The following is a 12,909-nucleotide window of genomic DNA, read 5'->3' as shown; positions in this document are numbered from 1 at the left end:
GAGCTCTCAGCCATGCTTACAGCTGTTTCCACCGCTTCACACGGACTCTGACACGCTGAAGTCCAGAATGTCTAACAGGCAGTGACAGTCCAGGAAGCAAGAGTAACAACCACAAGAAAATAGGTCTTACATGCTAGGATTATTGAACAAGCAGATGCAGTGGATTAGTTAATGCCCCTTTTCAAAATTTGCCAGGGCAGGCACAATAGCTACTCATCAATTCTTTGCCATGATCACTGAGGATAACAAACCATAATTATTATTTGATTTATAGTAGCTCCTAAAGGTCCCATCCAAGAACAGAGCCCTGCTGAGGCAGTGCTGCCTAGTAGATAGAGCTGGACAAGCCCTCTGGGGGCTTTGGTTCTATTCCTGGCTCTACTACTGGCCTGCTGGGTGACTTTTGGCAAATCACTTCACCACTCCCGTGCCTCGTTTCCCCATCTGAGAAATGAGAACTATACCACCCTTGTTTGTAAAATGCTTTGAGATTTATGGTTGATAAGCATGTGGAATTATTATTACTGGGTTCAGTGCTGTATAAATACATAGTAAATACAGTCTGTGCCCTGGAGGAAAAGGAAGTCTTATTTTAGAGATGGGAACTGAGGCACAACAAGATTAAGTGACTTGCATAAGGCTACTGAGGAAGTGTGTGGTAGAGGCCAGAAATGTTATTTTACTTGTGTATTAAAAATACTTGCCCTTGGACAAGCAGACAGGAGTAATTTTGCCAGGCTGAGTTCATATCTGTAAAGTGCTTTGTTGATTAAAAATACGATATAAATACTAATTATTAAGTAATATTACCACAGACTAGAAAGGCAGAAAGCCATCAGGAACATACCATATTATTCAGTGAGCAGCCAGTGGAGGATCTCATGGAGATCTTTGAATTTGCCCCAAAGTCCCACAAAAGACTTACTAGGGAGTGTCTCACTGTTAAACAGAGTTTAAGGCCTAAAAGTTCCAGGGACAGCAGCGCTTAGATACTGCACTTATTGGTGCTATAGATAAATCTAAGATAGAGTTAGTTGCTTCCATTCTCTGGATGGCGAGACTCTCACCATGTTCTCCAGCATCACACGATGATCACTGTCTACTATACTCTCAACAACTCCCACACTAGCATCAACTTCCTGGACACCACAATCAGCTTCAACAATGGAACCCGACAGACAACCATATACAAGAAACCCACAGATCACTACACCTACCTTTATAGATCCCATAACCACCCCCAACACACCAAGAAATTGGTTATATACAGCTAGGCACTTACATACCACAGAACATGCTTTGAGGAGAAAGTCCGGGATATGCACTTTAACAATAAAACTACCTTCAAACAAGGACAGTCCACCAGAGAAGTAGATTGCATCATAGAACGGGCCACCCAAATACCCTGAGAGATCCTGCTTCAATACAGAAATAAAATCCCCTCTGACCAAACACCCCTGGTTGTCAGATACTATCCTACACTGGAATCCACACAGGGTATCATTAAACAACTACAACCCATACTCAATGGGGACCCCATTCTGAAACTACAACCCCATAACCCTCACTTTTAGCCTTCAAACAACCCTCCAACCTCTTGAAGCTCATCATCAGATTCAAGCTCCCCACAGACCAAGACACACTAACTCAAAGCAGCACCAGACCCTGCCAGAACAACAGATACAAAACCTGCCACTGCTACAATGATCAACACCCAGCACAACACACCTTTCAAGATCCATGGGTTCTACACATGCCTATCACAACATTTGGTGTATCTCAGCCAGTGCATCAAATGCCCCAATAACAAATATGTGGGTGATAAGACAATTACTAAGCTTTCAAATGAACTCATGCAGAAAGATGATAAAAGACAAAACCATCCTATCACTTGTGGGTGAACGCTTTCCACAAAGCAATCTCTCTATATCTGACCAGCAGTCCTCATCCTCAAAGGAAACCTGCACAACACTTTGAAAAGGTGAGCGTAAAATAAGTGTAAATTTATAACTCTGCTAGACACTAAAAATCATGGACTGAACAAACAGTGGATGTGTGGCTTATTACAATAATCTGTAACCTACTAACCCCCTTTTTTGTCCTATGACTGCAGAGGTGTTAATGGGCCACTCTACCTTAAATGGTCCCTTATGACATGTGCTAACTACTTAACGCTAAACTATCTGTTCTACCTTGCACTTTGCTGTGATGCTGGGAGTACCTTTCCCAGCCCCGAAGAAGAGCTCTGTGTGGCTCAAAAGCTTGTCTCTCTCCCAATCAGAAGTTGGCCCAATAAAAGATAGTACCTCCCCAATCTTGTCTCTCTAAATTGAAGAGAGTTCAGAGAAACGTACCAAAGCTAACTGGGGACTGGAGGCAGTGACTCAGGTGGAAAGAATAATAGACATAAATAGGACTAGCTCATCTAACCAATGACTAAGGGGAGTACATGACAATAGCCTACAATTACTTGATGGTTGTTAATTCCAATGAATTATTTAAATTCTTATTTAGGGTGGAAGCTAGACTATGAACAATAGGAGAAGATTAAGAAAAGGAAAACTGAGACCAATATGGGGGGAAAATCCTGGGCATTGAGAGTGTCAATGAGGCTGTGGAATAGTATCCTAAGGGAAGCCCTCTTGCTTGGGACTTGTAAAGCTAGTCTGGATCAAGCACTAGAAAATGCTCTGTAGGGAACGGCCCTGCACTAGCAGGGGATGGACTGACTAACCTAATAAGGGGTTCCATTATGATACTACTGGAATGGCAAGAGTGCAGCCTAAGCTGTGACTAACCGACTCCTCTCCCTTGACCCTCATCAGTGCACAATACATACTGTTCTATACCAGTTGGAGCTGGAGGCAGAGGTCTTGGAAAGACAGTGCTACCAGGGTATGTATACTCACAAACTTGAAGTAAAGGTGACAGGGGGTTCTAGAAGCAAAAGCGGTCCTTGGAATCAGAGCCTCTGGAATGTGTGAGAGAGCTGGAGCTGCTGCTCTTAGAAAGGCCCTGGCTTCATTTACTTGGACTGGGATTGTCATAGGGACCCAAGGGAGTCAGATGCTCAAATCCTGTTGAATTGAAATAGCACTTTATTCCCCTTGTTCCCTTGTACATAAAGGCTGGGAGTTGCAGAGTGCCTCTCTCAAACTCTAGCTCAGGGGTTCTCAAAATGGGGATCGGGAGATTATTACAGGGGGGTTGCGAGCTGTCAGCCTCCACCCCAAACACTGCTTTGCCTCCAGCATTTATAGTGGTGTTAAATATATAAAAAGTGTTTTTAATTTATAAGGGAGGGAGGGGTCACATTCAGAGGCTTACTGTGTGGAAGGGGTCACCAGTACAAAAGTTTGAGAATCACTGCTAGCTGCCTCACAGTCTTTACAATCTTGACCTGAAGAAGAGCTCTGTGCTGTTTGAAAGCATGTTTCTGTCACCAACAGAAGTCAGTCCAATAAAATATATTACCTCACCCACCTTGTCTCTCTAATATCCCGGGATTGACAGGGCTATAAACAGAGATAGTTATCCCATGTGGCTAGTACCCAAGAAAAGGAGCTCACCCCAACACACTACCAAACAGTATCCTCCCCCTCAAGTCACCTCATACCCCAATCAAAGCTTCCCTGCAGGGATAGCTTGGGAAAACACACAGGTCTTGGAGATGCAAATCTGGGTTCTTTCAGACCAAGGCTCGGAAATGAGTTGCAGAGTCAAGGATCATTCACTGGGAAAGCCCTGCCATCAGAAGGTTATCTACCAGTGGAGTCTCCATACCATACCCCAAGCCTAAAACTGGATTGACTTTGGTCCCAGAACTCTTAAAACTCTTAATATAGCCAGAATTGCTTCCCAACAATTTTCTCAATAATTTTCCTTCTTCCCAGTCCGGGTGGGGGGACGGAGGAGAGTCAAGATGGGCAGCCTCACCAATTATCAATGTATGTCAAGAGCGATTTTATCAAACAGGAGAATTGTTAAGGTCCTGCAAGAGATGCTAGCACCTTCCCCTCTCCCAGGGAGGCGCTGAAAGTCTCCAATAATAGGCCAGCTGTGAGAAGTCATCAGAATTTACCCCAATGTCTGTACCACCCGGCAAAAGAACTTGTGGTCATTCAAAGAATTTGTCCCCAAACCCTCCATGCTGGACAAAATTCTAGTTGGAATAAGGGCAAAAAGCAAGGAGCATGACCACCTAGTCTTGAAAGTGGGTCTTTCATACTCTCAGAACAGGATGTCCAAAAAACAGCACCAGGAATATCCAGTGTTGGAAAAGCTGGAGGGTGTGGAGAGCTCAAGGGTAGAATCTCTAACTTGAATTTACAACGAAGAGAAATCTCTGTATCTGAAATAATACGCAATTCTGTGCCTACTGGAAAGAACCAAAGGCAGAGTGAGGTTATGCACCTCTTACTATTGAATAGGCCTGATGGATCCCTACACAAAAGCAGGAGCTCCACCCCCAAAGTGAGAGAGAATTTCTTTAGCTGTGACGAGCATTAACACGGCCTTCCAGACCTCTAGATACTAACAGCCTGATTTTCAAAGGTGCTGAGCACCAGCAGCTCCTGTTGATTTCCACGGGATTTGTGAAGGCTCAGCACTTCTAAAAATCAGGCCATACCGAGCTGGACTGGCAAGCAGAGACAGAAGGAACTTTAAGAGCTGGAGAAAAAGAAGAGACACGGAAAGAGCAACCCTTCATAAGTGGAGCAGAAGAGGAATTTCTCCCAAAGACACCAGTGTAGGAAGAACTTTTTGACTGAAATAAACAGATCACCTGCTCCCTCTCTTTTCTGGCTCTGTGACTCTGAATAACCTAGGGGTCAGAAAAAGGAAGTGAATCCAATCAGATGCTTGCAGAGAGAAGCAGAATCAGAAGTTGCCCCCTGTTTACAAGATTTTGTAAGGCAAAGGACAGACGGAAAAGAGGAAGTGCTGGGATGGGAATGCAGGGCCTATACAACCCCTTGCTCCCTACCCCAGATTTCCTAAGTCAGAGCAGTATAATACCCAGGTGTCTAGTGGACAGGCTATGGTTTTGGGGGTTTTGTTTTTTTTAAGTACCCTCAAAGTCCAAAGGTCCTTTGTAGTACCTTCAAAGTCTTCCTCCTACCAACCTCCACTCACAAGCAATGTCTACAGATGTCAGCCTGTGGTCTGTGGAGACTGCCTCATGGGGCTGATACTATTCTCGGCACATCATTCCAACCTGACATGGCACACAGATTAGCTTTTCCTCAGAACATTTCAGCCATCATTGGTGAAGCTTCAGCAGGGGAATACGTGGCTAAGCAACAAGTGCTCTTCCCCAGTAGCTCAGACCAGTCGCTTAACCCAGAATTCTATTTCAGCAGACAGTCTCAAGCTGTGATTCAGGCATCTGCTGAATGAAGAGCCTACAACCAAAAAGGGACTGACTTGGAAAAGGTGAAAAAACACACACAGAAAACCCAACAAAAACCAAAGACATGCAGGTTATCAAAAGTCCACTGGGATTTAGGCTGAGGCATATCCCCTTTTCATAGGTTACGCAAATAATTGCAATCATAGGCTTACCTTTTTCAATCCAAAGAGACCAAATACTTAACCTTCACAGGGTTTGGTCAGGAGCTAGTGCGTACATTGAGGAAGGAAATTAAAATAATTGCTTGCTGGAAGTTCACCCCAATAAACATTGAATTGTTTTCACCTTCAGACTTCAGGTACTGTTGCTCTCTGTTCATGCGAAAAGGACCAGGGAAGTAAGAGGGTGAAGGAATAAGCCTTCTAACACTAGTGCCTCCTGAGAAAGGTGGTCACGATAGAATTTTTGTGTTGTTCTTTTATCAGGAATAGCGAGGGACTATTGGAATTTATTTTTGGTGGAGAGCGATACGTTATTTGGGTAGATCATCCAATCCTCCATCCATTCCTACAGTCTGTGAGCACTTAGTGGATGGACCTGTCTTTCCTCCCAGTTACAATAGGGGCTTCCGCCCCCCCCCCCTTTTTTTTGTTAGAGTACCCCCATGTGGTCGATTGGCCCGTGTGCCCCTTGAATCTTCCTGCCCCAAGCCTCAGTGCAGTTACAATCCTCTCCCCTTTTCGGTATATTTTCTCACTCTTCCTTTTCTGTGTCTTTTCCTCCCTTCCTGTTATAATATTTTTGCTTTCCCTCTCTGCCTCTCCCCTCAAAATTTTCCCATTCTGCCTTCCTCCTTTTACAGCTAGGCCACTGCCGTTCATATGAACCTCTCTGCACATAGCTCTCCAATATCCCTCATTTTAATCCCAAAGTCCCCTACACTCCACAAAGATTTGGTACCCCCATCACTTATTTGAGGAAGTTATTTACATCGGAAATAAACCATCCTTGAGCTGAGGCTATGGATAGAATCATTGACATTAAAGGAACTGAAACCATAGCAGCTTCTGTTTCCTTCATGGGTAATATTGTAAATAACCCAATGCAGAGATTCACAGCAAGTGCTGTGATACACCTGCCCCCTAGAGGCTTGGTAGTGTGCATGTCTGCTTGGAGCAAGTCCCATAGGCACTCAAAGCATGAGACCCTTTGGGCTGTAGGGGTCAGAGGAAAGATAAAGGGTTGCTTTACTAGGGCTCCCAGAAACAAGGTAGGTACCCTAGGTACAACTGCTTTAAAAACAACTAGTAGTCCTTGTGGCACCTCAGAGACTAACAAATTTATTTGGGCATAAGCTTTCGTGGGCTAAAACCCACTTCATCAGATGCACGGAGTGGAACATACAGTAGGCAGGTATAAATGCACAGAACATGAAAAGATGGGAATTGCTTTACCAAGTGGGGAAGCCAGTGCGAACGAGGCCAATTCAATTAGGGTGGATGTGGCCCATTCCCAACAGTTGACAAGAATGTGTGAGTATCAACTGAGGAAAAATTATTTTTGTAGTGACCCAGCCACTCCCGTCTTTATTCAGGCCTAATTTGATGATGTCCAGTTCTGCGGTTTCTCGTTGAGGTCTGGTTTTTTGTTGAAGAATGGCCACTTTTAAGTCTGTTATTGAATATCCAGGGAGATTGAGGTGCTTGCCTACTGGTTTTTGAATGTTACAATTCTTGATGTCTGATTTGTGTCCATTTATTCTTTTGTATAGAGACTGTCCAGTTTGGCCAATGTACATGGCAGAGGGGCATTGCTGCCACATGATGCCATATATCACATTGGTAGATGTGCAGGTGAACAAGCTCCTGATGATGTGGCTGATATGGTTAGGTCCTATGATGGTGTCCCTTGAATAGATATGCGGACTGAGAGAGTGTGGGGATAGGTAGTAGATCCTTGATGATGCACTGGAGAGGTTCTAGTTGGGGGGGCTGTATGTGATGGCTTGTGGCGTTCTGTTACTTTCTTTGGCGGGCCTGTCCTGTAGTAGGTGACTATACCCAAATAAATGTTTTAGTCTCTAAGGTGCCATAAGGACTCCTCGTTGTTTATGCTGATACAGACGAAGGCGGCTATCCCTCTGGAAACTGCTTTTAAGTTGCAAACAAAATGGGGTAAGACACCACACACAGCAGGTGCCCCCCATAGCTCCTAGGGTCAGTCAAGTCCAAGGCTATGAAGATAGGGCTCCTCACATAGAGTGCCAGGGATTCTTGCCCCAGTTTACCTGTCTTTCGACAGCACTCATGCACTGGCCTGCAAATCCACTGGCCAGATTCTAGTCCTTTTGTCCAGCACCTGTAGTCTCCTTCAGGCTCATCTCCACACAGCTCCTTGTTTGTAGACAGCTACCTGTCATGACTACTGCTAGTAAGGTTGCCAGGCATCTGGTTTTTGACCCGGAATGTCCAGTCAAAAAGGGATCCTGGTGGCTCTGGTCATCACTGTCAACCGGGCCATTAAAAGTCCAGTCGTGGTGCTGCGGGTCTAAGGCAGAGCAGGTAAGGGACTAGCCTGTCTCTGCGCTGAGCCCCAGAAGTGGCCAGCAAGGTCTGGCTCCAAGGCGGGGAAGGGGTGGGAGGGCACGGGGCTCTGCACACTGCCCCGCCCCAAGCACGGGCTCCGCACTCCCAATGACCAGGAGTCGCCTGAGGTAAGCCCGCTCCCCCGTCAACCCAGAGCCCCTTCCTGCACCCCACACCTCTCATCCATGGCCCCACCCCAGAGCCCGCACCCCTAGCTGGAGCCCTCACCCCCCCCCACCCCAACCCCCTGCCTCAACCCACAGTCCCCTCCTGCACTCCAAATCCATTGGCCCCACCCCCCAGCCTGAAGCCCCCTCCTGCACCCCAAACCCCTCATCCCTAGCCCCACCCGAATCCGCACCACCAGCTGGAGCCCTCACCCCATCCTACATCCCAACCCCCTGCCTCAACCTGCAGCCCCCTCCCACACTCTGAATCCCTCATTTCTGGCCCCATCCCAGAGCCCACACCCCCAGTTAGAGCCCTCACCCCCTCCTGCACCCCAACCCCCTGCCCCAGCCCAGTGAAAGTGAGTGAGGGCGAGGGAGAGCGAGCCACCGAGGGAAGGGGAATGTAGTGAGCTGGGGCAGGGCCTCAGAGAAGGGGCGGGGCATGGCAGGGCCTCAGGGAAGGGGCGGGGCTAGGGTGCTCGGTTTTGTGCGATTAGAAAGTTGGCAACCCTAACTGCTAGTCCCCTTGCCAGCCCCAGGCTGCTTCCCAGCTTGGCTCTGAGCATTTCAGTCCCAGCTGCTGGCCTTCCCTCCACAACCAGCTCCTAGGCTGCTGCTTCTGGCTTGCTCTCCTGCAGCCTCTGGCTCCCTCCTGGAGCAAGTACCCTCTGACCTCTGGTTTGGGGGCAGTAGCAGCTGTTAGGGTTGCCAGGTGTTCAGTTTCCGGACAAAAAGGGAAACTGGCAGCATCTGGTCAGCACAGCTGACCAGACCGAAAAGTCCAGTGACCTGCACTAACTGGCTTCTGCCACTAAGGGGTGGGAGGAGCAGCAGCTGCTGGAGTGGTTCTGCTTAGAAGCTGCTTCTCTTCCCACCCCACAGCCTGACAGAGAGAACTCAGAGGTACTGGCCCCATCTGGGGGATGGAGAAGGAGAGTGTAACCTGTCTGCCCCACCCACCCCGATTTCCCCAGCCCCTCGCTCCAGGGACAGACCTCACCCAGCTGTGCTCTAATTTCCCCACCCCAACCCCCCTTCTGCCCCGGCCCCTTGCTCTGTTGTGCCCCAGTTTGGTCACACCGGCCCCTTGCTCTGGGGACTGCCCCCTGCCATGTGCTGACTGGGCAGGCAGGCTCCGCGTCAGCTCCTCTCATCCCGGCTCTGCAGGCAGTAGGGGAATCCCTGGGGATGGGGGAGTGATTGAGCAATGGGGGAGGAGGGGGAAGAAAGAGAAACAGGTGGGGCAGAGCCTCAGGGGAAGGGGTAGGGCAAGGGGTGTTTAGTTTTCAGGGATCAGAAAGTTGGCAACCCAAGGAGCTGGTGACTTTTTGGCAGGTCAGGCACATATCACAGTCTCAATATAGGTCCTCCTCCTTGCAGTCCTGGCTTGCGGGGGTCTCTGCTCTGCTGGGCCAGGATGACTGCAGCCTCTTGTGCAACTTATGCCTTGGGCCCCCTCAGATGTGCAGGGAGCACCCTTCAGCCCTGCTGTCAGAACTGGCCTTAACTGCTGCAATCCTGTCCCAGCCTCACCAAGCCGTGCTTACCACAGCAACACTCAAACAGATTCCAGGGTCTGGTAAATTGTCATGGTGACAAGACAGCTTCCTAAGGCACTATTCCATGGCCCATGATTTGAGCCCACACACACACGTAGCTTTGGGGAGTTAGCTTCTGAATTCTTTGATTGGGCTGGGCCTCACTTGTTTAGGGTGATGAGCCATCACTGTTGGAGGGTGGGATTATGCCACCTGGCTGGATGTTGTGTTGTACCCAGTGAGGAGCCAGCAGGTTCATGACAATATTTTTGTGTCCCATGTTCTGGGCCTTTGTCACACATTATGTCCCACACTTGTGCCTTGGCAGGTGGAGATGTACATCTCCATTTCCCTTGGCTGATAGGAATATACAGCTTTTCTCCTAGCCTTGTTGCCTGTTACCATAGCAAGGCAGCCACCAGTGCTTCCGGGAACAGCACCGCGTAGCACCTGCTGCAGGATACAAGGCCGAGACCAGGGGATCCCCAGACACTGGAAAAGGGTCTGTTAGCTGGATATTCTCCCAGAAAGGACTCTGCCCACTGGTGCACTCTGCAAGTTGGCAAGGAGTACTACAGAAATAAAAATTCTCTTCTCTTCTGCCTTGTACTATCACTTGGATCTTGTGATATATATATCACTTGGATCTAATAGCACTGGAGCTCCCCAGCTAAGAAATGGATATAGTCAGTGGAAGCAAGTAAAATATGAAAAGTGAACAATTCTGCTAGTTTAGTTTATCCTTCTAACTTAATACAATTTTTACTAAAGCAACAAGCAGCCTGGGTCTGTTTGCTCCCACAGAGGTTAATACCTTGGGTCACAGGTTAAATCGAAGACTATTGAAAACACAAGGTAAATTCCCTTTCAAATGACACATGGCACAAACTTGCAATATAAATAGTCTAGAAGGAATTAAAGTTCAGTTGTTAATGTATACAAGTTGAACTTTACTCCTGGGGGAATTCTGCACCACTGCACATGTGCAGAATTTATGTCCCCTGCAAATTTCTTTGCTCCTGAAGAAAAATGACTTTCTGAAGCAAAGGGAAGCCACAAGAGCGGTCATGTGACCCTCCTCAACAGTATGTTTCAGATGCCCAGGGCAGCCGGCAGAGAGGTAAACCACTGTGGGGCAGGAGGCGGGGCTGGGGAAAACCCTGCTGGTGGCTCTTATCCTGCGCCAGACTCAGCTGCTAGTCTGGAATGGGATGGAGAGGACAAGGCTTCCTCTTCCCCTGCACGGCATCCGGGGTCAGACCCACCCCCAGATTTCTCCCCCAGCTGCAGGAAGCTCTGCAAACCTCCCCCCATCCCCCCACCCCAGGGTTCCTGCACCTCAGCTGCAGGCAGAGGGATCCCTGTACAGCACAAGGTGGGCAAACAACATCCCGCAGGACCATCCTGCCCAACCCTTGAGCTCCTGGACGGGGAGGCTAGCCCCCAGCCCCTCCCCTGCTGTCCCCCCTCCCTCTCAGTTACGCCGCCGCATGGGCAGTGAGTTTTTGCTGCTCTGAGCGGCATGGTAAGGGGGTGGCGGCAGCATGCACACATGGTGGCAGGGGGAGTTGGGTAAGGGGTCCTGGGGGGCAGTCAGGGGACAGGGAGCGGTTGGATGGGGCAGAGCAGTCAGGGGTCGGGGAACGGGGGGGCAGGGGGGTTGGATAGGGCATGGGAGTCCCAGGGGGCCTGTCGGAGGGGGCGGATAGGGGTCAGGGCAGTCCGGGGACAGGGAACGGGGGGGGGGTTGGTTAGGGGGTGGGGTCCTGGGGAGCCTGTCAGGAGGCAGATAGGGGGAAGGGGCCAGGCTGTTTCGGGGGGTCACAGCCTTCCCTGCCTGGCCCTCCATACAGTTTCGCACCACGATGTGGCCCTCGGGCCAAAAGTTTGCTGTACAGGGAGCTGCTCCCCCATCTGCCCAACTCCCATGCATCCAGACCCCCTCATACCCAGACCCTCCCATCAAGCCTCACTCTGCACCACCCCAACAAGCCACCCACACCCAGATCCCCACCCAACCGAGCCCCACTCCCCCAGCATCTGGACCCCCCACTAAGCCCCCCCACATCCAGACCCCACCTGCCAAGCTCTATCCTCCCTACACATAGGCCCCCCTTCTGCTGAGCCCCAATCACCTTCACCTGGACCTCCGTGCAGAGTCCCATTATCATGGCACCCAGAACCCCACAACAAGCCCCTATGCATCCAGATCCCCCACTGAGCTGCCTGCACCCAGCTTGCCCCACACAGAACCCTCTCAACTCACACCTGGATCCCCCCACAATAAGCCCCTCCACACTTAGATCCTGCCTTGCAGAGCCTGCCTGCCCACACCTGGTGCACCTGGCATGGAGGGGCAGGGTCCTGGGGTGTTTCCAGGGCAGGCCCAGTCCTTGCACTGTGCCACAGTTGGGTGCAGCCTCACCACTGAGTCTGTGCGGGGAGCTGCACAGTTACCTGTGTTCCTCAATGCCATGCTGGAGCCTCCACATTTGTCAAATAAAATTTGGAGAATTTTAAAATATTGTGTGCAGAATTTAATTTTTTTTGGCACAGAATGCCCTCAGGAGTAAAGTTGGCCACTGTACAGTATATAAGCCAACAAGGTGTAAAAGAGTTCACCAGTAAAGTGTCAGCCTTTTACAAGGTATCAAGTATTTAACACAGGACACTGCCTTGGAGGAATCACCTAAAGGAAATCAGAACTAATTTTAATTTCACATCAGAAAATAATTTCCCTTATTTTTCTAAAATAAGCATGTTACAGAGAAATATACCCCATCCCCCTTTGGGGCAGGGAGAGGGGCATTATAGCCCCACGGCTGAGTGTAACCACCCTTACCCTCAGGGCTGTATGGCTTAGGGGCCAGAGTAAATACAGCAGCCCTCCCTCGCAGGGCTATGCAGCCTAGTGGCCAGATTCAATACAGCTACCTTCCCTCACAGGGCTGAGTATCCCAATGGCTAGTGGGGGATGGGCCACCACATGGCATGTGGTGGGCAGAGTAGGGAGACCCAGGCTCTCCCTACTCCACCAGGTCCCAGTCAGCAGTGAGCATACTTAACCCTAGGTCAGCAGGGATCCAACGAAAATACACTGACTTAGTTCCTCGTCCTACAACTGGGTCAATGGCTAGTCCCTCTGGGCTACTTCCTGCCCTGTCTTCCAACAACATGGTCTCTGTGTCTCCAGCCTGTGAAACTGCAGACAGTTCCGACGTCTCCTGGGCATCTACAGGTAGCTGAGTATCTGTCCAGATTTC

Source organism: Lepidochelys kempii, chromosome 1 (assembly GCF_965140265.1).
Source record: "Lepidochelys kempii isolate rLepKem1 chromosome 1, rLepKem1.hap2, whole genome shotgun sequence".
NCBI classification, from domain to species: Eukaryota; Metazoa; Chordata; order Testudines; family Cheloniidae; genus Lepidochelys; species Lepidochelys kempii.
The sequence above is the reverse complement of the archived record's forward strand: the minus strand, read 5'-3'. Positions refer to the sequence as shown.